The sequence below is a fragment of the Mobula hypostoma genome, chromosome 16 (assembly GCF_963921235.1).
Source record: "Mobula hypostoma chromosome 16, sMobHyp1.1, whole genome shotgun sequence".
Lineage (NCBI taxonomy): Eukaryota > Metazoa > Chordata > Chondrichthyes > Myliobatiformes > Myliobatidae > Mobula > Mobula hypostoma.
The window spans coordinates 3,594,887-3,620,274 of record NC_086112.1 but is presented as its reverse complement, the minus strand read 5'-3'; the positions used below and the strand labels follow the sequence as shown (position 1 = coordinate 3,620,274).

The following is a 25,388-nucleotide window of genomic DNA, read 5'->3' as shown; positions in this document are numbered from 1 at the left end:
CAGGTGCCAGGATTTCCTCCCACAGTACAGAGACATAACAGTTAGTAGGTTAATTGGTCTGTGATTAGGCGAGTGTTAAATAGGTGGGTTGCTGGGCGGTGTGACTCGTTGGACCAGAAGGACCTGCTCCATGTTGCATCTCTAAATAAATAGATAAAATTTTAAAATTCAATCTTGTTGATACATATTACAAAATCCAGCACCAATCTGGCCCATAATTGGACCTGTAACCCATATCTTCTAACATGAAAGTGGACATTATCTACATTAACACATTTCTGAACCAAACCACGCACCATTAACAGATGACAGATGTCACAACTTCCAACACCACACCTTCAGCTCTCACCCATCTTCTACAATACCTCCTTGAAAATAATTGGTCTTCCAGCAGCAATTGCAGAGGTTTGTATCTTTCCATTTGTAGGCAAATTAAACAAGTAGAGGTCCCAATGAAGGGTCTCAGCCCAAAACATCAACTGTTTATTTACTTCCATGGGTGCTGCCTGACCTGCTGAGTTCCTCCAGCATTTGGTGTGTATGGCTGTGTAAAAATGAATGTTAGAGGGAGGCAATATTTACTGGTGAAGGGGGAATTTGCCAGTGTTTGCAAGGGACACGATCAATACATTGTTGACAACAAGCCTGGCAAATAGGAGCCATATGAATGTAAAGAAAATGGAAGATTACATACAGTGTGTTGGCAGAAGAGGTTAGTTTCATTGGCTGCTTATTTATTTAGTGCTATAGTGCAGCGTAGGCACCTCTGTCCCTTCAAGTTACACCACCCCAGCAACCTCTGATAACCCCAATTTAACCCTAACCTAATCACAGGACAATTTACAATGACCAATTAACCTATCCGATATGTTTTTGGACGGTGGGGGGGAAACTGGAGCATGACACGGGGAAAGCGTACAAACTTCTTACAGAAGACTCTGGGATTGAACTCTGAACTCCGATGCCCTGAGCTGTGATAGCATCATACTGTTACCATGCTACTGTGGCACCGATAGTAGCATGGTAAATTAGTAACTTGATTACTAATTCATTTGGTTCAGCACAACACTGTAGGCCGAGTGGCCTGTTCCTGTGTTGTACTGTTCTGTGTTGTTCCAGGAGTTGTTTTAATGTTGACTTCCGTTTTGCTCTTGTTCCTCCTTCTGATCCTCACTCAGCTGCCATCGGGAAGAAGGCCCAGGAGCCTCAGGACTTCACCATCCTCGGAATGCTGTTTTCTCACTACTACCATCAGGAAGAAGGTACAGGAGCCTCAGGACCCCACCATCCAGGCCATGATCTCTTCCTGGGGCTGCATTGGGAAGAAGGTACAGGAACCTCAGTTCCCACACCACCATCAGGATCAGTTATTACCCTTCAACCACCAAGCTCTTGAACCAAAGGAGATAACTTCATCCACCCCATCATTGAACTGTTCCCACACCTATGTACTCACTTTCAAGGCTCTATGACTCATGTTCTCAATATTTATTGCTTATTTATTTATTTATTTATTATTACTATTATTATTTCTTTTTTTATATTTGCACAGTTTGTTGCCTTTTGCACATTGGCCATCCTGTCGAGTGTGGTCTTTCACTGATTCTATTGTGCTTCTTGTCATTATAAGTATGCCTCCAAGAAATTGAATCTCAGGGTTGTATATGGTGACATATATGTACTTTGATAATAAGCTTACTTGAAACCTTGAACTTTGAGCTCCTCATCCTTCTTGCTTCTCCATATCATCTGCAGGTTTTGAAGAAGAACCTATAAAAAAGAAGCTTTAGGTGACAACAATTTGATCAATTTATGTCAGTCCTTTCTATATAGATATAGAATACTTAATCAGAGTGTTCTACTCAACATGAAACACATTAGAGGATCATTATGCTCAGTGTTTTAGAACCCAGAAGGAAGTATCTCACTGCCTCAGCTAAGCAGCCTGCTACTCAAAAAGCCCAGCCACCCACTCCAGGCAACTGGACAATCTCTTCTATCCCCTCTCCCATCAGGTAGAAGATACAAAAGCTTGAAAACACATACCACCATATCACGGACCATATCTGCTATTTGTGCTGTGTGCTGTTGGTAATGTGCTTTGCACCCTGGCCCCAGAGAAATGCTGTTTCATTTGGCTACATTCATCAATGGTTGAATGATGAGTAAACTCAAACTTGACTTGAACTTTTCACCTTCTATCTCACTGGTATCAGACACTTGATGGACTTCTTGTATGGTATGGTATACTCTTGACCTCACAATTGACCTCATTATGACACTTTATTCTGCATTGATTTTGTTTTAGCTTATTCCAACTCAATACACTGTGTAATGTTTTGATCTATATCAGGGGTCGCCAACCTTTTTTATGACATGGACCCTACCATTTACCGTGGGGTCCATAGACATCAGGTTGGAAGGTTATGCAAGACAGACATTTCACTGTATCTTGATACATGATACAAACACTAATAAACCTATACCAATACCAGTGCTAGCCTAGAAACTTTATGCACTATGCCATGGTCTAATCTATCAGATTTTCTTTGACAGAATGGATTTTATATTATGCTTATTGCTATTCAAGAGTGCCTTGTGTCATAAGACCATAAGACATAAGACATAGGAGTAGAATTAGATCATAAGACCATAGGATACAGGAGCAGAATTATATCCGTCTGGCCCATCAAGTCTGTTCGGCCATTTTATTATGTTCTTCCCTGCACCTGTTTGGCACGTTGGACGACAACCTTATATTTATCTGATTTACGAAACAGAGTTGTTAGCTCGACGCTCAACCCAGCACCGATGGAAAGCATACAGGGAGCTGCATTCATTTTCCGTCTCAGCTCCAATCTCCTCCCTTCTCCCCGTATCCCTTCATGACCTGACCAATCAAGAATCTATCAGCCTCTGCCTTGAATATACCCAATGACTCAACTCCCACAACCACCTGTGGCAACAAATTCCATTGATTCACCAGTCTCTGGCTAAAGAAATTCCTCCTCATTGCCATTCTATTCTGATGCTGTGTCCTCTGGTCATAACTCATCAGCTAGTTCATCAGAAGATAATCCATCACACTTTATACTTTACTTCACTTTACTCTACTTTATTGTCGCCAAACAATTGATACTAGAGCGTACAATCATCACAGCGATATTTGATTATGCGCTTCGCACTTCCTGGATTACAAATTGATAGTAAATATTAAAAATTTAAATTATAAATCATAAATAGAAATAGAAAAGGGAAAGTAAGGTAGTGCGAAAAAACGAGAGGCAGGTCCGGATATTTGGAGGGTATGGCCCAGATACAGGTCAGGATCTGTTCAGCAGTCTTATCACAGTTGGAAAGAAGCTGTTCCTAAATCTGGCCGTACGAGTCTTCAAGCTCCTGAGCCTTCTCCCGGAGGGAAGAGGGATGAAAAGTGTGTTGACTGGGTGGGTCGTGTCCTTGATTATCCTGGCAGCACTGCTCCGACAGCGTGCAGTGTAAAGTGAGTCCAAGGACAGAAGATTGGTTTGTGTGATGTGCTGGGCTGTGTTCACGATCCTCTGCGGCTTCTTCTGGTCTTGGACAGGACAACTTCCATACCAGGTTGTGATGCACCCCAGAAGATGACTTTATGATCATACTTTGATTTGATTTGATTCGTGGAGTGCAGCTAGCAGCACATACCGGCAGAAAGCAGGCATCGTGACTGTTGATACTTGGCTGCATCAGCTGAGTGATAAGTAGGTGGAAGGCTTTTTTGAAAATGGTTAAAAACTAAACATGATTAACTTTAAGAGTGGCATCCTGCACCATGGTGCATTTGTAATCCTATAAAGCCAACCACCCACTTACTGCAGCTTAGTCTCCCTTCAGACAACCTGAATGATAAAATATGAAACTTTACAGTTCTAGGAACTGGTATCTTAAGCATTGTTCCTCATTGATATTCAGATGGGAGAAATATGAGATGAACATGCTCTGTGGATTTGTTCCTCCAATGAGAACGTCCTTTCACCCCCCCCACTCCCATGGCCCCCACTCTCACAGCCTGTCCGTCCTTATTCAAAAACAAGAGATTCTACAGATGCTGGAAATCCAAAGCAAGACACACAAAATGCTGGAGGAACTCCACAGGCTGGGACAGCATCTATGGAAAGAGTTGACTTTTTGAGCTGAGACCCTTCATCAAGACTCGAAATGAAGGGGGAAGATGCAGAACAAGAAGGTGCAGGGTGGGAGAGGGGGACGAGCTAGAGGTAATAGGTCAAGCCAGGTGGGTGGGGGGGAGAGGATGAAGTAAGAAACTGAGAGGTAGTAGGTGGAAAAGATAACAGGCTGAAGTAAAAGGAATCAGAAAGAAGAGGGAAGTGGACCTGGGAGAAAGGGAAGGAGACCTTGGCCTGAAACGTAAACTCTTTATTTCTATGGATGCTGCCTGACCTGCTGAGTTCCTCTTGTGTTTGTTACTTCATTCAAAGATGTTTTGGCTGAAAACATAAGCATATCTGAGACCAACTGATTGGTGCAGATACCTTGAAATAAATAAAAAGTCCTCAATATCTGCCAGACCAGCAAGAGAAGCATCTATAGAAAGTACCCAGAACCTGTGGAAGTGTATCCAAAAGAAACGATCTGTAAGCAGTTGATTATTCTTGTTAGCAGGTCATGAACGCAGTAGAAGGGAGGGATAATTGTAACCCCTGAACCTATGCAAGGTTAAAACCATAAGACCATTGAAGCCCTTATTAATCAAGAACCTTTCAGGTTCCACTTTTAATTTAGTCAATGACTTGGCCTCCACAGCTATCAATGGTAATGAAGTCAACAGAACCACCACCATTTGGCTAAAGAAATTTCTCTTCATCTCTGTTTTAAATGGGCATCCCTCTATTCTGAAGCTGTGCCCACGGTCCTAGACTCCCGCACTATTGGAAACATCCTCTCCATATTTACTCTATCTAGGCCTTTCAATGGGTTCACCAGGTCAATTCCAGGGATGAGGAGATTAGACTATGAGGAGGGATTGAGTTTCCTGGGACTATACTCACTGGAATTCAGAAGAATGAGAGATCTTATAGAAACTTATAAGTAAGGGGTTTCTTCTTTTATGTTACTGCAAAGGCTAACAGAATGGCTTCTTTGTTATGTTATAATTAAAATGGGTTTTCTGTAATAATAACTGCTGAGAAAGTTCTCTCTCTAGCAGCTTGTCTGGGTTATAAAGAGAATTGTAGTCATTTGCTAACCAATTGGGATAGATGTTATTCTTTCTTGTGTGTCTGTAAGCTATTGTTCGCAGGCTTTGAGGGAGAAGGCGTGATGGGGACAGACAGAGGGGACGCGATGCTGTGATCCTGGGCGGCGGGACAGACCCTGAGCGGGAGTCCGAGGCACAGGGTCTTCGGCGAGGAGAGGAGACGAAGACAGACTCGTGTGGAGCGTCTGGTCGACCACAGTGGTTGGTCCCGGGCGGCGGGTCGAGGAGGTCGGAGGGGATCGAATGGTGGAAGGAAGACTCCGTTCATTGAGATCCAATGGTTGTGCACGAAGTGGTTGAACTTTGATAAGTTTGGTGCCTTTTATTTTCCCTTTACAGTTTATCTCTATTAATTACATAGTTCCAGTAAGATCTATAAAGTGTAATCATTTAATTGCATATGGTGTATTGTCTGTTATTTGGCGGGGTGGGGTGCATCACACAGCATCCACACAAACTTGATTACCCAGTTTGGCGGGACTGAAGGCTGCCGCCCCCCCAGACGAAAGCGAGCTGAGCGAGCCTGAGGCCTACCAGGGGGCTACATATAGAATTATGAAACTGATAGATAAGATAGAGGCGGGAAAGTTGCTTCTACTGGTAGGTGAGACTGGAACTAGAGGACATAGCCTCAAGATTCAGGGGAGTAGACTTAGGACGGAGATGAGTAACTGCTTTTCCCAGAGAGTGGTGAATCTGTGGAATTCTCTGCCCAATGAAGCAGTGGAGGCTACCTCAGTAAATAAACTTAAAACAAGGTAGGATAAACTTTTGCATAGTAGGGGAATTAAGGGTTATGGGGAAAAGGCAGATGGGTGGAGATGAGTCCATGGCCAGATCAGCTATGATCTTGTTGAATGGCGGAGCAGGCTCGACCGGCCAGCTGTCCTCCTCCTGCTCCCATTTCTTATGTTCTCAATATTCGATTAATAAAAAGAAAAGCCAATATTCAACTCTAAAGCCATTACAGCTTTGGGCATCGAAGTTCAGAGTTCAGTCCCGGTGTCCTGTTCAAGGATTCTTTATGTCCTCCCTGTGGAATGCATGGATTTCCTCTGAGTGCTGTGTAGCAATTTGTGGGTTAATTGGTCATTGTAAATTATCCCGTGATTATGTTAGGGTTAAATCGGGGTTGTCAGGGGTTGCTGGGCAGCACAGCTTGAAGGGCCAGAAGGGTTTATTCTATGCTGTATCTCTAAACAAAAAATAAATCAATAAAATAAAAATGGGATGCACCAGTAGCATCCAATCAATACGACATATTCTTTGAATTTATGATCTCACCTGGATGCAAACTTTCACTTTGCATTCACAAATATGACGTCCACCCTACAGTAATAACACATCATGGAAACCATTTTGATGGTTCCAAAGGCACATCAAGCTCTATTGGAAAACAGTAACCAATCACACCCAAAGTCTCTTCAACAACATACTGTCGTACCTCATAAAAGGCTTGCCCAATGAAGAAGGTAATTTTCTATCCATGGTTGGCAGTATGACGTTGGCACTGGAATGTGTGGCACCACATGAGGGCTACCTCTAGTACATCTTCAGGTGTGTTGCTTGTTAATGCAAATGACGCATTTCTCTGTTTGTTTCGATGTAAACGTGATACTTGAATCTTGAATCTATTATTACACTTCTGACAACAGAATTGTCACTGAAACAAAGCTGCTGTTTATTTTTAAATCTTTACAAAAATAAGTACATTTTGGCTCAAGTTCATTTTCTTCAAGGTAGGTTTGTGATTAATATCAAACAATTTCAGTGTCAGTGTATTGGTTCCAAGGTAAGAACCACAGTCTGCCAGTTGTGTAACAATTAGTACAGTGCTGTTACAGTCATGTTACAGTAGTGTAACAGTTAGTACGGTGCTGTTACAGTCATGTCACAGTAGTGTAACAGTACAGTGCTATTACAGTCATGTCACAGTAGTGTAACAGTATGGTGCTGTTACAGTCATGTTACAGTAGAGTAACAGTATGGTGCTGTTACAGTCGTCACAGTAGTGTAACGGTTAGTACGGTGCTGTTACAGTCATGTTACAGTAGTGTAACAGTTAGTACGGTTCTGTTACAGTTGTGCTACAGTAGTGTAACAGTTAGTACAGTGCTGTTACAGTCGTGTTACAGTAGTGTAACAGTTAGTATGGTGCTGTTACAAATCAGGGCATTCTGGAGTTTGGAATTTAATTCCAGTGCTGGGATTCCTGCGGGAACTCCAATTCCCTCCCACACTCGAACTAGTTAGAAGGTTAGTGACTTACTGCCCATTACATGGAGGGGAGCAATGAAGGTTCTCCATCTCTGTCTGTCCTTGGCCATATTCTCTATTGTGGTTCAGGGTCCATATTTCTGCCTCTGTGATACAGCACCAAGTTGTCTTTGATCTCTCATGTTTTCACCACCATTCAGAGGTCCAAGGAGGCAAGAAAAGCAGGACCTCCAAAGTGGTACTCTCCGGTTTACTCCCAGTGCCACGAGCTAAAGATAGTCAGAACAGGAAAATAGCACAGACGAATGAGTGGCTGAGGAGATGGTGCAGGGGGCAGGGTTTTAAGTTCTTGGATCATTGGAAACTTTTCTAGGGAAGGGGTGACCTGTACAAGTGGGACAGGTCGTACCTGAAATGGAGGGGAGCCAATATCCTGGGAGGGAGGTTTACTAATCCTATTGGGGAGAGTTTAAACTAGATTTGCAGGGGGGTGGGAACCGAAGTGAAGAGACAGAGGATGGGGTGGTTTGTGCACAAGTGGAGACAGTTTGTAGGGAGATTGTGAGGAAGGATAGGCAGATGATAGAGTAAAGTTGTAATCAACTAGATGGTTTAAGAGACTTGGAATTCTCAGAGGCAGGAATGGCTCCTGAGTATGCTGGGCTTCAGATGTTTCAAAAAAGACAGGGAGGGAGGCAAAAGAGGAGGGGCATGACACTGCTAATCAGGGATAGTGTCACGGCTGCAGAGAAGGAGAAAGTCATGGAGGGACTGTCTACTGAGTCACTGTGGGTGGAAGTCAGAAACAGGAAGGGAGCAATAATTCTTCTTGGTGTTTTTATAGACATCCCCCCCCCACCGCCCCCCAATAGTAACAGGGACATCAAGAAGCAGATAGGGAGGCAGATTCTGGAATGGTGCAGTAATAATAGGGTAGTTGTGATAGGTGATATTAACTTTCCTGATATTAACTTTCCTATTATTAACTGGCATCTCCTTAGAGCAAGGGGTTTGGATGGGGTGGAGTTTGTTAAGTGAGTTCAGGAAGGTTTCCTGACACAATATGTAGATAAGCCAACTAGAAGAGAGGCTGTACTTGATCTGGTATTGGGAAATGAACCTGGTCAGGTGTCAGGTCTCTCGGTGGGAGAGCATTTTGGAGATAGTAATCACAACTCTACCTCCTTCATCATGGCACTGGAGAGGGATAGGAACAGACAATTTGGGAAAACATTTAATTGGGGTACGGGGAAATATTATGCTATTAAGCAGGAACTTGGGAGCATAAATTGGGAGCTGATTATTCTCAGGGAAATGCATGGCAGAGATATGTCAAATCTTCAGGGAACATTTGCATGGAGTTCTGCAAAGGTATGTTCCTTTGAGGCAGGGAAAGGATGGTAGGGTTAAAGAACCATTGGTGTACACAGGATGTAGAAAATCTAGTTAAGAAGAAAGAAAAGCTTACAAAAGGTTCAACAAACTAGGTACTGTTAGAACTCTAAAAAATTACAAGGTTGCCAGGAAGGAGCGTAAGAATGAAATTAGGAGAGCTAGAAGAGGCCATGAGAAGACCTTGGCGAGTAGGATGAAGGAAAATTCCATTAAGGCATTCTACAAATATGTGAAGAGCAAGTGGATGAAGACCAAGGATACTCAGTATAGATTTGTCAAGAGCTGGTCATGTCTTATGAGCCTGATTGAATACTGAAGCCGTGTGAGAATAGGACCAATCAGGAGTGAGAGTGGAGACATGTGCATGGTATCGGAGGAGGTAGCGGAGGTACTTAATAAATACGTTGCTTCAGTATTCACCAGGGAAAAGGACCTTGGCAATTGTGGGATGACCTACAGCAGACTAAAACACTTGAGCGTATAGACATTAAGAAAGAGGATGTGCTGGAGCTTTTGGAAAGGATCAAGTTGGATAAGTCATTGGAACAGAACGAGATGTACCCCAAGATACTGTGGGGAGTGAGGAAGGAGATTGCTGAGCCTCTGGCAATGATCTTTGCATCATCAGTAGGGACAGGAAGAGTACCAGAAGATTGGAAGGTTGCAAATGTTGTTCCCTTGTTCAAGAAAGTGAGTAGAGATAACCCAGGAAATTATAGACCAGTAAGTCTTACTACAGTAGTGGGCAGGTTGTTGGAAAAGATCCTGAGAGGCAGGATTTATGAGCATTTGGAGAAACATAATTTGATTAAGGATACTCAGTATAGATTTGTCAAGAGCTGGTCATGTCTTATGAGCCTGATTGAATTCTTTGAGAATGTAACATAACACATTGATGAAGGTAGAGCAGTAGATGTCATGTATATGGATTTCAGATAAGGTTCCCCATGCAAGGCTCATTCAGAAAGTAAGGAGGCATGAGATCCAAGGAGACCTTGCTTTGTGGATCCAGAATTGGCTTCCCACAGAAGGCAAAGAGTAGTTGTAGACGGGTCATATTCTGCATGGAAGACGGTGACCAGTGGTGTTCCACAGCGATCTGTTCCGGTACCCCCTCTTCTTTGTGATTTTTATAAATGACCTGGATGAGGAAGTAGAAGGGTATGTTAGTAAGTTTTGTTAATGACACAAAAGTTGGTTGTGTTTTGGAATGTCTGGAGGGTTGTCAGAGGTTACAGCAGGACATTAATTAGATGTAGATCTGGGCTGAGTAGTGGCAGTTGGAGTTCAACCCAGATGTGTGAAGTGGTTCATTTTAGTCAGTTCAATTTGAAGAGCGAATATAATATTAATGGTAAGACTCTTAGCAGTGTGGAGGATCAGAGAGATCTTGATGTCCCTGTCCATAGGACACTCAAAGTGCTGCTCAGGTTGATAGTGTTGTTAAGAAGGCGTATGGTGTGTTGGCCTTCATCAACTGTGGGTTTGAGTTCAAGAGCCATGAGGTAATGTTACAGCAATATAAAGCCTTAGTTAGACCACACTTGGAGTACTGTCTTTGATTCTGGTCATCTCACTACAGGAAGGATGTGAATACTATAGAAAGAGTGCAGAGGAGATTTACAAGGATGTTTCCTGGATTGTAGAGTGTGCCTTTTGAGAATAGGTTGAGTGAATTTGGCCTTTTCTCCTTGGAGCGACAGAGGATGAGAGGTGATGTAGTAGAGGTGTATAAGATGATGAGAGGCGCTGATCATGTGGATAATCAGAGGCTTTTTCCCAGGGCTGAAATGGCTAACACAAGGGGGCATAATTATAAGGTGCTTGGAAGTAGGTACAGCGGGGATGTCAGGGGTACTCTTTTCACATAGAGAGTGGTGGGTGCGTGGAATGTTCTGCGGGTGGCGGATACAATAGAGTTCTTTTAGGAGACTCTTAGATACGTACATGGAGCTTAGAAAAGTAGAGGGCTATGCGGTACAAAAATGTGTACCAATAAGATGCTGTCTTAATGATAGAGTTGGTTTCTCTTCTCATCATGTGCCCAATCCATCTCCAATGTTTCCTCATGGTGATTGTGGCCATGTCCTCTTGATGACATTGAAGGAATAGGACATGGTTGAAGATCTCTCCTGGCCAGAAAATAACGAAGGACCTTCCTCTATCTAGTAGGTTAATTAGTCATTGTAAATTATCCTGTGATTAGGCGGTTAAGTACGTGCTTTGCTGAGCGGTGCAGGTCATTGGGCTAGAAGGGTCCGTTGTATTTCTAAATAAGTAAATAAATAAACAAGCAGGCAAACAAACAAAGAATAAATATATAAAAGAATGTCATTATTTTAACAGTTTACCCTGTAATCCATGTCTTCTACTGTTGTTCCCAGTCACACTGTATCACAACGGGAGATGACCTACAGTGCTGCATCCATTAAAATAATATTAACCTGAGAAAGTTACCTGTGTCAAAGTGCTTCATGATAAATGATATTGTTAGATAGGAGATCCCACAAAGGTGTAAATCCCTCCACAGCTATTTGCAATAATTGCACAGTACAGCAGTGGCTGTCCACTACACAGGATCAGAGAAAGCTGCAGAAAGTTGTGCACTGGCTTCTCCAGCATCCACCTTAAAAAGATACATCATCATTGAGGACCCCCATCACCCAGGACATGCCCTCTCTTCATTGTTACCATCAGGGAGGAGGCACAGGAGCCTGAGGACACACACTCAATGTTTCAGGATCAGCTTCTTCCCCTTTGCCATCAGATTTCTGAATGGACAATGAATCATGAACATTATCTCACTATTTTTCTTCTCTTTTTGCACAAATTATTTAATTTGTGTATTTTATATATATGTGTATACTTATTGTAATTTATAGGATTTTTACGTATTGCACTGTACTGCTGCTGCAAAACAACAAATTTCATAACATATGATGCAGATGATACAAAGATTGGTGGAGGGGCAGGTAGTGTTGAGGAAACAGGAAGGCTGCAGAAGGACTTAGACAGATTAGGAGAATGGGCAAGGAAGTGGTAAATGAAATACAACTTTGGAAATGCATGGTCATTCACTTTGGTAGTAGAAATAAATGTGCAGACTATTTTCTAAACAGGGAGAAAATCCAAAAATCTGAGATGCAAAGGGACTTGGGAGTCCTTGTGCAGAACACCCTGAAGGTTAACTTGCAGGTTGAGTTGGTGGTGAGGAAGCAAAAGCTATGTTAGCATTCATTTCAAGAGGTCTAGAATACAAGAGCAGGGATGTGATGCTGAGGCTTTATAAGGCACAGGTGAGGCCTCGCCTTGAGTATTGTGAACAGTGTTGGGCCCCTCATCTCAGAAAAGATGTGCTGACATTGGAGAGGGTCCAGAGGTGGTTCACAAGGATGATTCCAGGAATGAAAGGCTTATTATACAAGGAACGTTTGGTGGCTCTGGGTCTGTACCTGCTGGAATTCAGAAGAATGAGGGGGGATCTGATTGAAACCTTTCGAATGTTGAAAGGCCTAGACAGAGTAGATGTGGAAAGGATGTTTCCTATGGTGAGGGAGTCTAGAACAAGAGGACACAGCCTCAGGATAGAGGAGGGCCCTTTCAAAACAGAGATGTGGAAAAATTTCTTTAGACAAAGAGTGGTGAACTTGTGGAATTTGTTGCCACATGCAGTTGTGGAGGCCAGGTTGTTGGGTGTATTTAAGGCAGAGATTGACAGGTTCTTGATTGGACTTGGCATCAAAGATTACAAGGAGAAGGCCGGGAACTGGGGTTGAGGAGGAGATACAAAAAAAGGACCAGCCATGATTGAATGGCTGAAGAGATTCAATGGGCCAGATGTCCAAGTTCTACTCCTATGTCTTATGGTCTTACATATGCCAGTGACAATAAACGTGATTCTGTGCATTGTACTGATTTCCAAAATTCCATTGATAAAAACGGAACAGAATAACAATCATTGGCAAGTGAAGGTGAAATACTAGCCTCCAAGATTTTGGCTTAAAATGCAGACACTGAACAAAAACATGAATAATACAAATATAAGATTTTTTAATTTTTTGACTGATAAAATATTTGATAACAAGATATTAGCCCTTATTTTTAACTACTCTATGGTAGATTGAAAGGGCTAGATAGAGTGGACGTGCAGAGGAAAGTCTAGGACCAGAGGGCACAGCCTCAGAATACAAGGGTGCCCCTTTAGAACAGAGATGAGCAGGAATTTCTTTATCCAGAGGGTGGTGAATCTGTGGAATTTGTTGCCACAGGCAGCTGTGGAAGCCAAGTCACTGGGTATATTTAAAGCAAGAGGTTGATTAGTTAGGATGTCAAAGGTTACAAGGAGAAAGCAGGAGAATGAGGGGTAAGAATAAAAATAAATCAGCCTTGATGGAATGGTGGAACAACTCAGTTGGCTGGAAGGCCTGATTCTGCTCCTGTGTCTTGTGGTCTTAGCTATGTAACTCTCAGATAAATTAGTTTTAGTGCACTGTGGGAAAGAGTTGATACTTTAAAAGCAAAATTCTGGTGAGTAACCGGGAATACAGAGAGATTTTGGTCTCCAAAATATATCGATTAAACGATGTGGACACATCATCGTCTGCAATGTATAATGCTTTCCGCAAAGTTAGTTGAAAGTATTCAGGATGTCACGCTGAAAAACTGATTTGGGAACAACTGTGTTCTAGTGAAGCAAAAACTTTAATGAACTTTCACATTTTGTTCCAAGATTCCGCTGCACTTAAATTAGAGGAGTGAGCATTGCAAGTGTGGATAGTTATGTTTATTATTCATTTTCTTTGGTTCTGCTGTCAGCAATTAGACCGGTTATTTATCATCATGATTGTGTGTTAAGAGAACATAAACATCTGCCTTTGGAATTTGGGAGTGTCATGGTTGACCTATTTTACTAAACAATATCTAAATGACATATTTAGCACTGAGGTGCTGAAATGCTACTTTAAGAGGAAGTTGATTCATACACACACAGTTCGGCATTGTTTTCCCAAACTCTTCAAAGTTCTCTACAGCTGTTGATAGTTGTTTATGCTGGCATTGCAGAACAGCGCCATGGGAATAAGGAATCTGATTTCAGTGAAATTGGAGAGATCTTCAAAGAGGACAAGAGCTATTCCAAACTGATGGACCCTCCACAGGAAGGAAAAAGGGATGCGGTAAAGATGTTCACAGCACTGTCTCACTCTCTGCCTAAGTAACCCTTTCCAATTTAAATCTTCATTCAAGAGGCATTTTAGACACAGAGTTTCAAAATAAGCACTTTTAATCTAGTTTCAGTTCACTTCATGATTCAACTTAGAGAGTTAATTTTAGGTGGATAGAAATAGTCTAACTTTTTAGTATTAATACACAGATAAAAGGCAGAGTTAAGTATATTTTCAGGCCTGCATACCTCTCAGTTTCCACGCAGCTAACCAAGATCACCTGCCACTCTTTTCCAACGCATCACCTGCAGCCTATTTAGACACAGCTCTCAAGAACAGTCCTTGTTTGCCCATTGAAACCAGCCATCATCAGCCAGTTGCTGTTCCCTTGTTGCTTTGTGTGTTTAGCTTCTGTTCTCTCTTGTTTTGTGGCCCCTCGTGGTTTGTTATTTTGCAGTTTATTAGTAAAGTGATCTCCCACCTCTAAATCGCCTCCACTGCTCTGTGTTAGGGTCAAGCCTCCACTACATTTCCTGACATATACGGGCCTGGAATGTATTAGTACCAGCAAGGACTGGATGAACCGTCTTAACATGATAGGCTGGCAACTGATTGGTGGAGTGTGTTTGATCAGAAATGGCCTTTCACGTGCGTAGCATGCCACAATACCAGGAGGCTGGTGACTAGTGGTGCACAGAGGCCCGGGATGGTGGGTGGAATGTGAACCATAGAAGGCCTCCAACCTGATGGCATGAACATTGATTTCTTCTACTTCCAGTAATTTTTCTCCTTCCCCTTCCCTCTTCTTCTGTTCCCCCAATCTGGCCTTTTACCACTTCTCCTCACCTGCCTATCACCAACCCCTGGTGACCCTCCTGCTTCCCTTTCTCCCATGGTCCACTCTCCTCTCCTTTCAGATTTCTTCTTATCCAGCTCGTTTCCCTCTCCAACTTCTCATTTTATCCCCGCCATCTTACTTTATCCCCTTTCCCCTACCCATCTGGCTTCACCTTTTAGCTTGTTGTTGTTCTTCTCCTTCCCCTCCCCCAGTTTCTTATTCTAGCATCTTCACTCTTCCTTTCCAGTCCTGCTGAAGGATCTCTGCCCAAAATATCAACTGTTTATTCATTACCATAGATGCTGGCTGACCTATTGAGTTTCTCTAGCATTTTGTGCGTTGTTGGAGAAGGATTTCAGCAATATACTAAGTAACTTTTCCTTAAATTTTAAAAGTTACTTCATTCCACTTCTGACCCATCCACCACAGGAAGTAATTCCATCTTATTTGACTGGACACTTCAATCTCATTTCCCCTCAACCTGCTCTGCTTGCATGAGAACAGTCCAGTTCTTCCAGTCTCTCCACAGAATTGAAGGCTTTCATTTTTGGTATCTCACCATATTTTTTCTCCATTCTAAAGCACAGTGATTGACTTCAGAACTTGCACAGAAGTTCTCTAACTGCTCATGTTTTTGAACAGTGGTGTAATCATTCTGTCTTCTGATATCACCCTTCCATCACCAGCACGCAGCTCTTATTATTTATATATTTTACCAGCACGCAGCTCTTTTATTATTTATAGATTTTACCAGACTGTTAAAGTGTTTTTATTGTGAGGAGGGTTGACCCAAAGCAGTGCAGCACAGTCGATTTAGCAGTAAACGATATTTACTAATAAACTGCAAAGTAAAAAGCCACAAGAGGCATTAGAACAAGAAAGAGCACATACTAAACATGACAAGGCAACTCGATAACTGGATGCTAGGAGCAACTGGTTGAGGCTGGCTGGTTTGATGGGTGAACAAAAGGCTGTGGGTGAGACCTGGGTTTAAATAGGCTGCAGGTAATTAGTTGGAAACAAGTGGTTGAGCTCCCCCCTTTTCTTTCTTCATTGGCCTTCTGTTCTCTCCTTTCGGACACCCCTTCTCCAGCCCTGTATTTCTTTCACCAATCAACTCCCCAGCTCTTTACTTCACCTCTCCCCCTCCCGGTTTCACCTATCACCTTGTGTTTCTCTTTCCCTACCCCGGCTTTTAGATCTATTCCTCACCTTTTTTTCTCGAAGCATCAACTGTACTTTTTTCCATAGATGCTGCCTGCCCTGCTGAGTTCCTCCAGCACTTTGTGTGTGCTTGTTTGTGGAATGTGAATTCTGTTAGCTGGGATGAGACTGGGAGATGCCTGCCTGTGCAGGTCTGATATTTATGTTACAAGCTAATCTATTAGACATTCTTCTTGTTGTTCACTTTTACAGTTTCCTTTGTTCAAACTGGCTGTACTTTTGACCTTGTTGATCCTCTGTTAAATTTCCTTTGTTAAATTTTATTCCCTGTATCTTTAATTATTTGGCAAGCTCTAATTTTGGATTCTCTTATTTCCTGATCTATCACCTCCCCTTGGGTCCCCTCCTCCTTCCCCTTCTCTTATGGTCCACTCACCTCTCCTATCAGATTCCTTCTTCTCCAGCCCTTGACCTTTTCCACCACCTGGTTTCACCTATCACCTTCTAGCTAGTCCTCCTTCACCTCCCCACACCTTTTTATTCTAATCGCTTCCTTCTTCCTTTCCAGTCCTGAAGAAGGGTCTCTATATTGATCTTGCTCCTATATCTTGAGGAAAAACTTTTTCACCTAGAGAGTGGTGGATATATGGAATACTCTGCCCCAGAAGGCTGTGGAGGCCAAGTCTCTGGATGCTTTCAAAAAAGAGATGGAAGAGATAGTGGAATCAAAGGTTATGGGGATAAGGCAGGAACTGGATACATAGTGGATGATCAGCCATGATCACAGTGAATGGCGGTGCTGGCTCGAGGGGCCGAATGGCCTACTCCTGCACCTATTGTCTATTGTCTATTATCTTGTGTTCTTATAGATTGGGGCTGAGTTGGAAAATGGATCAGCCATGATGAAATGGTGGAGCAGACTCGATGGACCAACTGACCTAATTCTGTTCCTATGTCTTATGGACTTGTGGTCTAATGGTCTCGGCCTGAAACATCGACTGTTTATTCATTTCCATAGATGGTGCCTGACCTGCTGAGCTCCTGCAGCATTTTGTGTGTGTTTTGCTTTGGATTTCCAGCATCTGCAGAATTTCTCTTGTTTACAATAGTCAGTCTACTATCATCTTGCCAGCGGGTCTGTTTGGTGGCCAGTACAATAAACTCCCCCAAATAAAGCCCGTCCATTCTGCTTAATTCTAATCGAAGTTCAAAGAAAATTTATTATCAAAGTACATGTATGTCACCATATACAACACGGAAACTCACAGTAAATACAAGAACCACAATAGAATCAATGAAAGACTACACCAACAAGATAGACAAACAACCAGTGTGCGAAAGACAACAAACTGCGCAAATTCACAAAGAAAGAACTAATAATAATTAGACGGAATCTGCCTTTGAATGCCCAAGTGCATCCATTGCTGTAAAAAAAACCCACTGTTGTATCATTGACACCCCCACGCGATGTATAATAACCATCCATCCCTCCCCTTGTTTATGTCAGGTCTCAGAGGTTACCAGTATATCAAGAAACCATGTGACTACTTGTGTTGAAGCTCAAGAGCTTATTTACTGCAAGCTGGGCGTCCACCCCCATACAATCCGAATCCATTTTAGACTGGCTTGCCAGAGCTGAGATGAGGAAAAGCACTTTATAGCGTGCTGGCAGTATTATCATTCAGTCTGCTACTGACTAAATATTTTTAATTGGTCTCATACAGAGTCCCCGTTTTGCATTTTAACCAATAGAGAGCAAATTGCTGAGTGTCAACATCTTACTGTAGCATCGAGGTAATGAAATTGGCACTCAAAGTAAATATATGAAAATAATTTTTCTAATTATTTTCACCAGAAAACATTACACAGAAACATCAGAGTGCGTAATTGCTGTTATTTTTTGAATAGTCCAACATTTTGCATGCAGTTTGAGATGTTGACATTGGGATAATTTGATCAAATCAAGTTAGATTTTGAATCGTAAGCCATTTGAACTGGTCACCTCTCCCTGTCCACACACACTATTAGCATAATTATAAAGAGTGAACTCAGGTTGATAGCGACAGAATGTGAAGAGGAGGCTTTCGTACAGTGGTGGAGTTTAGGACCAAAGGTCACAAGCTCAGGATAGAGGGACGTCCATTTAGAACAGAGATGAGGAGGAATTTCTTTAGCCAGAAGGTGGTGAATCTGTGGAATTCACTGCCAAGGATGGCTGTGGAGGCCAAGTCATTGAATATGTTTAAAGTAGAGGATGACAGGTTCTTGATTAGTAAGAAGGTCAAAGGTTATGGGGAGAAAAGAGGAGAATGGGGTTGAGAGGGGTAATAAATCACCTCTGAATGATGGCCTGATTCTGGTCCTATGTCTTATGGTGTTACACATGCCCTACTCTCGTTTATACCAAATAACTTAGATAGATAGGTAGATATACTTTATTGATCCCAAGGGAAATTGGGTTTCGTTACAGCCGCACCAACCAAGAACAGAGCATAAATATAACAATACAAAAACCACAAACAATCAAACAACAATATGCAAACTATGCCAGACGGAAAATAAATCCAGGACCAGCCTATTGGCTCAGGGTGTCTGACCCTCCACAGGAGTAGCTGCAAGTTCGATGGCCACAGGCAGGAACGACCTCCCGTGCCGCCAAGTGTTGTATCTCGATGGAATGTGTCCGAAGTCCAACAGTAAGAAGTTCAATATCCGGTCTACAAACCCGTTCCTCGATCGTAATCTGACCCGGATTGCACCATCTGTTGTTAACCAGAACAGTAAGCACCCAACTCCTTTACGCTTACCGCTCTCAGTGCACTTCCGGTCAGGCGGAACGGCCTGGAAGCCGTCCATGGAGAAGTTTTGATCGGGTATGTCCTCGTGCAGCCCCATTCCAGTGAAACACATAACACTGCACTCCCGAAATGTTCTCTGACTCCTGGCTAGCGCCGTGAACTCGTCCATTTTATTACCCACCGAACTCCTCTTCTCCGTAAGTCTCTGTTGTCTTGACCCAGTCCTCTTTCCTTGACTTTGTGATCCCCCTCTGCATCCTCTGTGTGTTTTCCTCCAGATCTCAGCAGGGGTGTCCACCGCTTTGCTCGCTAAACCGGCCGGCATAAGCGCAAGCAGCTGGTCCCTGGCATAAACAATGCGACCATGCTTCCATCCCGCTAATGAGACGTGTAAATATGCTTTAAATACATAAACAAACTGTTCACCTTCATCTCCCACATTGAACACCTTCTACAACAGTTGTCATTGTGACACCAGTAGGTTTGGGTCGCCTCCAGCAGGCAGGAGAGCTATGATTTCAGCCTGAAGTCTACAATAGTATAAGACTATAATAATACCATAATCAGATATAGGAGCAGAATGTGGCCATTCAGCCCAACAAGTCTGCACCACCATTGCTGACCATGATGGTAGCGTAGTGGTCAGCATGACATTATAACCGCTCGGGCATTCTGGAATTAGGAGCTTACTTCCAGTGCCATCTGGAAGGAGTTTCTACGTTCTCCCCATGAGTGCATGGCTCTCCTTCGGATGCTCCCTTCCACAGTCGAAAGACGCGATGGTCAGTAGGTTATTTGGTCATCGTAAATTGTCCTGTGTTTAGTCCGGTGTTAAAAAGGTGATTTGCTGAGTGGTGTAGCTCATCGTTCAGGAAGGGCCTATTCCGTGCTGTATCTGTAAATAATTTTTTTTCAGCTTCATTCCCTGTAATCCTTAACCCCTTAACCATCAAGAATGATTTAGCCTACACTGCTTTTTGTGGCACAAATTCCACAGATTTACCACCCTTTGACTGAAGAAATTGCATCTCATCTCAGTTTTAAAGGAACATTTCTTTATTCCGAGGCTATACCCTGGGAACCTAGATTCTCATACTTATGGAAGCATCTTCTCCATATCCACTCTACTCAGGCTTTTCAGTATATATTTAGTTTCACAGAAATCTTCTTTCACACTTCTGAGCTCCATCAAGTACAGGCACAGAGACATCAAACGCTCCTCATACGTTAAGCCGTTCACTCCTGGGACAGTTCTTGCGAACCTCCGAAAAACATTCAATCACTGGGCACCCACCACAATCGGAGAAAGGGAATCAAAGATTCTCGACCAGCTGAAGAAAGGAAATTTGCTTTGCCTTATAGGCCAGGTCATTGGGCGTATTTAAGGCGGAGATTGATAGGTTCTTGATTGGACACAGCATCAAAGGTTATGGAGAGAAGGCCACGCAGTGAGGCTGAGGAGGGAAAAAAGGATCAGCCATGATGGAATGGCAAAGCAGACTTAATGGGCCAAATGGCCTGATTCTGCTCTTATGTCTTATCATGCAGAAATCTGACATAAATTATAGTGGGTCAATAATCATGGTTTCTTTATTAACTCTCAATTGTTAATGACAGTGGTTCATAGGATGTAAAACAATGATTTCAACAAAGTGTGACAAAGATCGAAACTAAACATTGATCTAGAAATCAAATCCACCAATCAGAGATATATCTCAGGAGAACTGCATATGCAGGACTATTAGTATCGTCAATGATCCCTCCTATCCGTCCAACAATGTCCTTCACTCCCTTCCATCAAGCAGGAGCCATCGTAGTATTAGGATAAGAACTGTTAGGGTGCGAAACAGCTTCTTCTCCCAGGCCGTAAGACTACCAAACACCCAGCCTCCACCCAGGTCTCACCATTTATGAAGCAGCAGTAATGTTATACTGTTCACTTTTTAATTTGTGTTGTAAATGCACCTTATTATTTGTTAAGCAACACACATCAAAGTTGCTGGTGAACGCAGCAGGCCAGGCAGCATCTATAGGAAGAGGTGCAGTCGACGTTTCAGGCCGAGACCCTTCGTCTTAGTCCTGACGAAGGGTCTCGGCCTGAAACGTCGACTGCACCTCTTCCTATAGATGCTGCCTGGCCTGCTGCGTTCACCAGCAACTTTGATGTGTGTTGCTTGAATTTCCAGCATCTGCAGAATTCCTGTTGTTTGCGTTTATTATTTGTTAATTTATTTGTGATAAAATTACTTTATGTGTTATGCGTGTGAGTTATATGTACTGTGTTGTGCACCTTGGTCCAGAGAAACACAGTTTCATCTGGTGGTAAACATGCATATGGTTGAATGACAAATAAACTGAACTTGAACTTGAAAAGTTCATGAGGTCCAAGGAAAAAATAGAAAGTTCAATTAAAAATTAGATCTATGGCCGAAACCAAAAGGATAATCATAGGAGGACGATGTACAGTCAGTTCCCACAAGGCAGACCTATGCGTTTCATGTTAAACTTCAGACAGGCACAAGTGTATGAGCCAGTCCCACAAAATGATGCAGAAACTCAGCAAGTCAGGCAGCATCTGTGGAGGGAAATACGGTCATTGGTCTCATTAATATCAAACGGGAGCCTGAAGACTCAACGTTTCAGGGACAGCTTCATGCCCTCTGCATCTGAATGGACTCAATCGCTCACTTTTTTCCCTCTCTTTTTGCACTACTTACTTAATTTAATGTTTGTATATATTCTTATTGTAATTTATAGTTTTTCTGTAATTATGCATTGCAATCTACTGTTGCCACAAAACAAAATTCATGACATATGCGAGTGACATTAAACCTGATTCTGATTCCAATTCTGACATTTCAGGCCAAGACCCTGGAAAGCAGTGTGGAGGCACAGAGATACAGAGAGATCTGTAAGTGCATTTTCACAGATCTCTGAAGTTAGCTGGACAGGGAGCTAAATTAAGAGAATACTCGAGGCAATTTGTCTTTACCTGCAGAGGCATTAAAAACAATGCCACAGTAACATAGCAGCCTGCACAATGATATTACAACTCAGGGCATCAGAGATTGGATTTCAATTCCAATGTCCTCCCAGCGGAATGTGTTGGTTTACTCTGGGAGTTCTGGTTTCCTCCCACAGTCCAAAGACATTCCAGTTCTTTTGTTAACTGGTCATTGTAAATTGTTCTATGATTAGGCTGGGGTTAAGTAGGGGGTTGCTGGGCGGTGTGGGTCAGAAGGCCAAAAGGGCCTGTTCCACACTGTATATCAATAAAGAATAAATAGATAAATACAACAAATATCTCATGCCTCCACTTCACAGTGGAACTCAGAAGGTCAAGCAGTATCTTTTGGAGAATTGGACTGTAAAAGGAGTGACAAATATGAGGTCGGGACGCTATCAGGTAGGAGGCTGTGAAGGCAAGATCTCCTGCTGTGATAAGATTTGTGACAGAGCACTGAATTAAGTTAAGGGTGAAGGGTGAAAGATTTAAGGGAAACCTGAGGAGGGACATCTTCATTCTGATTTTTTTTAGTGTGTCGCACCAGACAGTCAGCCATGCTTGTCTGGCGCGTGGTGTCAGGATTGGTCTCCTTTCGGATTAACCGGGTCACGATATGAACGTTCCTGACTCGACCATTATTTTTTATGAGGCCGAGTGGCTAGCTCGGCGCTCAACGCGGCACGGATGGAAAGTGTGCTCGGGGGTTGGCCCGACTGGGATTCAAACTCGGGAGCCTTCGCTCCAGAGTCTGGAGTTGATGCCATTCACTCTGATGGTGGTGCAAGTGTGGAACGAGCTGCCGGTGGGAGTGGTGGATGCAGGTTCAATTTCAACACTTAGAGAAATTTGCATAGGTACATTGATGAGAGAGGCATGTGGTCCATGGGACTAGGCACATTAGTAGTTCTGCATGGACTAGATGGGCCAAAAGGATTCTCTGCTATAGAGTCCAGGAATAAAAGAGCTCAGATGTCATGTTGTTCAGCTCACCACAAAATGGGAAGGGTGAAATAACTTGTGAGTATTCACCATGCAAAGAGGGCAAAAATTAGGACATGGATTCCAATTAAATTTTGAGGATTTATTTTAGTTTTACATGGAGAGTAGTTGCTGCCTAGAAATGGCGGTGATTATATATCATCTCATCAAATTGAAGAGCTTTTACCTTTTTACAGAAGAATGGAGAGCTGCATGTACAGCAGTTTGATTCTGTTTGTGGGGAGTTTGTACATTCTCCCGGTGACTGAGGTTCCACAAGGTACTTCAGGGTTTCTCAAACCACTCAGCTCAGGTAGGTTAATATCATTCCTTAGAATCAGTGACGGAGGTGATTAAGCCCTGTTAAAATGATCAAGGCCCAGGCTGTTTGTAGGTCTTGCTGGAACATGTTGAGAAATGGGCCTTATACAACCTTTGACATTACTGCATATACTCTGTGGCATCTAACCACCAATCGCGATGGCAGCAATTTTGTCCCATTATCTTCCACTGCATACAGGGACCGCCCCTGCAAGCGCAAAAGTCTGAGTATCCCTAATCTAAAGGGATATAAGTTGCTCCACACTGGTGCCTGCGGAAAAGAGACAACAGCACAACATTTTACAAAATCAAATGACAGAATATATGAAGAATTCCCACCTGGACAGGAAGCATCTGTGGAAAAAAATTGAATTAACATTTCAGATCAGTAGCTTTTCATTAGAAGTCGGGAACATGTGCTATTCTCTCAACACTTGGTTTCTGTGTGCAATCTGTACACAAGACAGAAGAGGAAGTTCAAGATTCAAGTTTATTTATCATGTGTGCATCGAAACACAGTGAAATGTGTCATTTGTGTTAACAACCAACACACCCGAGGGCATACTGGCAGCCGCCTGCAATTATCACCAGATATTCCAGCAGTAACAGAGCATGTCCACCATGCCTGACTGAACAACATAGCATACAACTAGCAAAGGCAGCCCCATTCCTCCTTCCCACCTACTTGCATACACAGTCATCCAACCCCAGGCAAGACCGCCATGCTCGGCATCCTGCCTCCAGTGGATTTGAACTTGGATGCAATTTCTCAGACTTTAGGTCTCGACAAGCACCTCCCCAGGACGAGAAGGCTCACAAGCATGACATCTCCTACCATCTCAGAGCTATTGAGAAGTCCAGCAGTCATCTGTACAGGATTGCTGTGCGGTGTCCCTAAACTTTAGGGAAGTCCGCCTTCCAAACAACTTCACATGGGGAGAATAAGATGAATTCTGCCCTTGGTGTCTCACGAATTCCCCTGAAATAAGTGTTAGATTCCTTATCAATATACTCAAAGGGTGTAAATTCAATTTATGCCAGCCACCAACATCCTGCTGGAAATTGTCAGATATTGCTGATGTCCCTTAGACTAGGAACATGAAATAGTGGAGGAAAGTCTCAGTTCAGTAGATCACTAAAGGGGCTGGAACTGAATTAGTAACCAGAGGCTCCTCTGTAATTGGGACTTGGGGCTCAGGCACTTTATGGCATTTAACCAGTGACAGACTGGAGAATTTTTTGCAAAGGTCAGAAGAAGATAAGAAACTTAGCATGAATTCTCATTCAGAACCAAAGCCCCAAAACTCTCTATAAACAGCACTGTGGATCTTTTGCGATGAATACTGCAGAAACAATTGTTGTCTGCTCCAGACTGAAAATTGCCTTCCAAGCACAAAGATCTCTAGGGCAGCTACATCTGGATTGTCAATGTGAGTGAGCTAAATAGAAAGAAATGCTTTTTTTTTCAGATCCTACATTAATTAATTTTTTTAGTTTAGAGATACAGCATGGCAACAGGCCCTTCCAGCCCAATGAGCCCCCACTGTCCAATCACACCCACGTGACCAATTAACCTATCAACCGGTACATCTTTGGAATGTGCAAGGTAACTCAGGCATCCGAAGGAAACACACGGGTCAAGGGGAGAACTTACAAACTCCTTATATATAGCAGCAAAATTGAACCTGGGTTGCTATTATGCCGCTGTATCAGCCAGTTAAAAGTTGAAAGGAAGAGATCGACCTCACTATTGTGGTCCTTTCTGACTGCTTTTCAGGCCACAGCAAGGAAACAGTCCTCAGAGGTGTGACCATGAGAATGTTTATTCAATGCTGACTAATATTTTTATAGCAACTTGAAGTGAATGTGAGGTTCCTCATTACACATACGTACATTAGACATATGTTTATTATACATACATACATACATACATACACTATATACATGCATTTTACAGAAGAACTGGTTCACACAGCCACTAGAGATCGCTGAATATTGTTTGAGCTGAAATGAAGTGAATTCTAGAAAGGATAAAAACCTTATGTGACTGAGTCAATACTGGGCAATGGATAAAACCCACTCATTAAAATAACAGTTTAAAACTGAACCTATGATGAAAACTTTGCTAATACAGGAGGCTGTAACCAGAAAAATATTTTGTCATAGAACATAGAGCACAACAAAATACAGGCCCTTTGGCCCATAGTGTTGTGCTGACCTTTTAACCTGCTCTAAATAAAAAGTTGTACTG

At 42.7% G+C, this 25,388-nt stretch overlaps 1 long non-coding RNA gene across 8 annotated transcripts in view; it reads right to left on the bottom strand.

Moving 5' to 3' along the window:
- Positions 1 to 6,825: 6,825 nt before the first annotated feature.
- LOC134357202 (uncharacterized) overlaps positions 6,826 to 25,388 on the bottom strand; it is a 101,480-nt gene continuing 82,917 nt past the window's right edge. For 6 of the 8 annotated variants that reach the window (XR_010020558.1, XR_010020560.1, XR_010020559.1 and 3 more), the window contains one exon: positions 20,974 to 23,408. This is a non-coding gene — a long non-coding RNA (uncharacterized LOC134357202). Of the gene's footprint in view, positions 6,849 to 6,942; positions 10,011 to 10,816; positions 11,139 to 20,973; positions 23,409 to 25,388 lie in introns of those variants that run through there. The other 2 variants (XR_010020563.1, XR_010020562.1) reach the window with 2 other exon arrangements.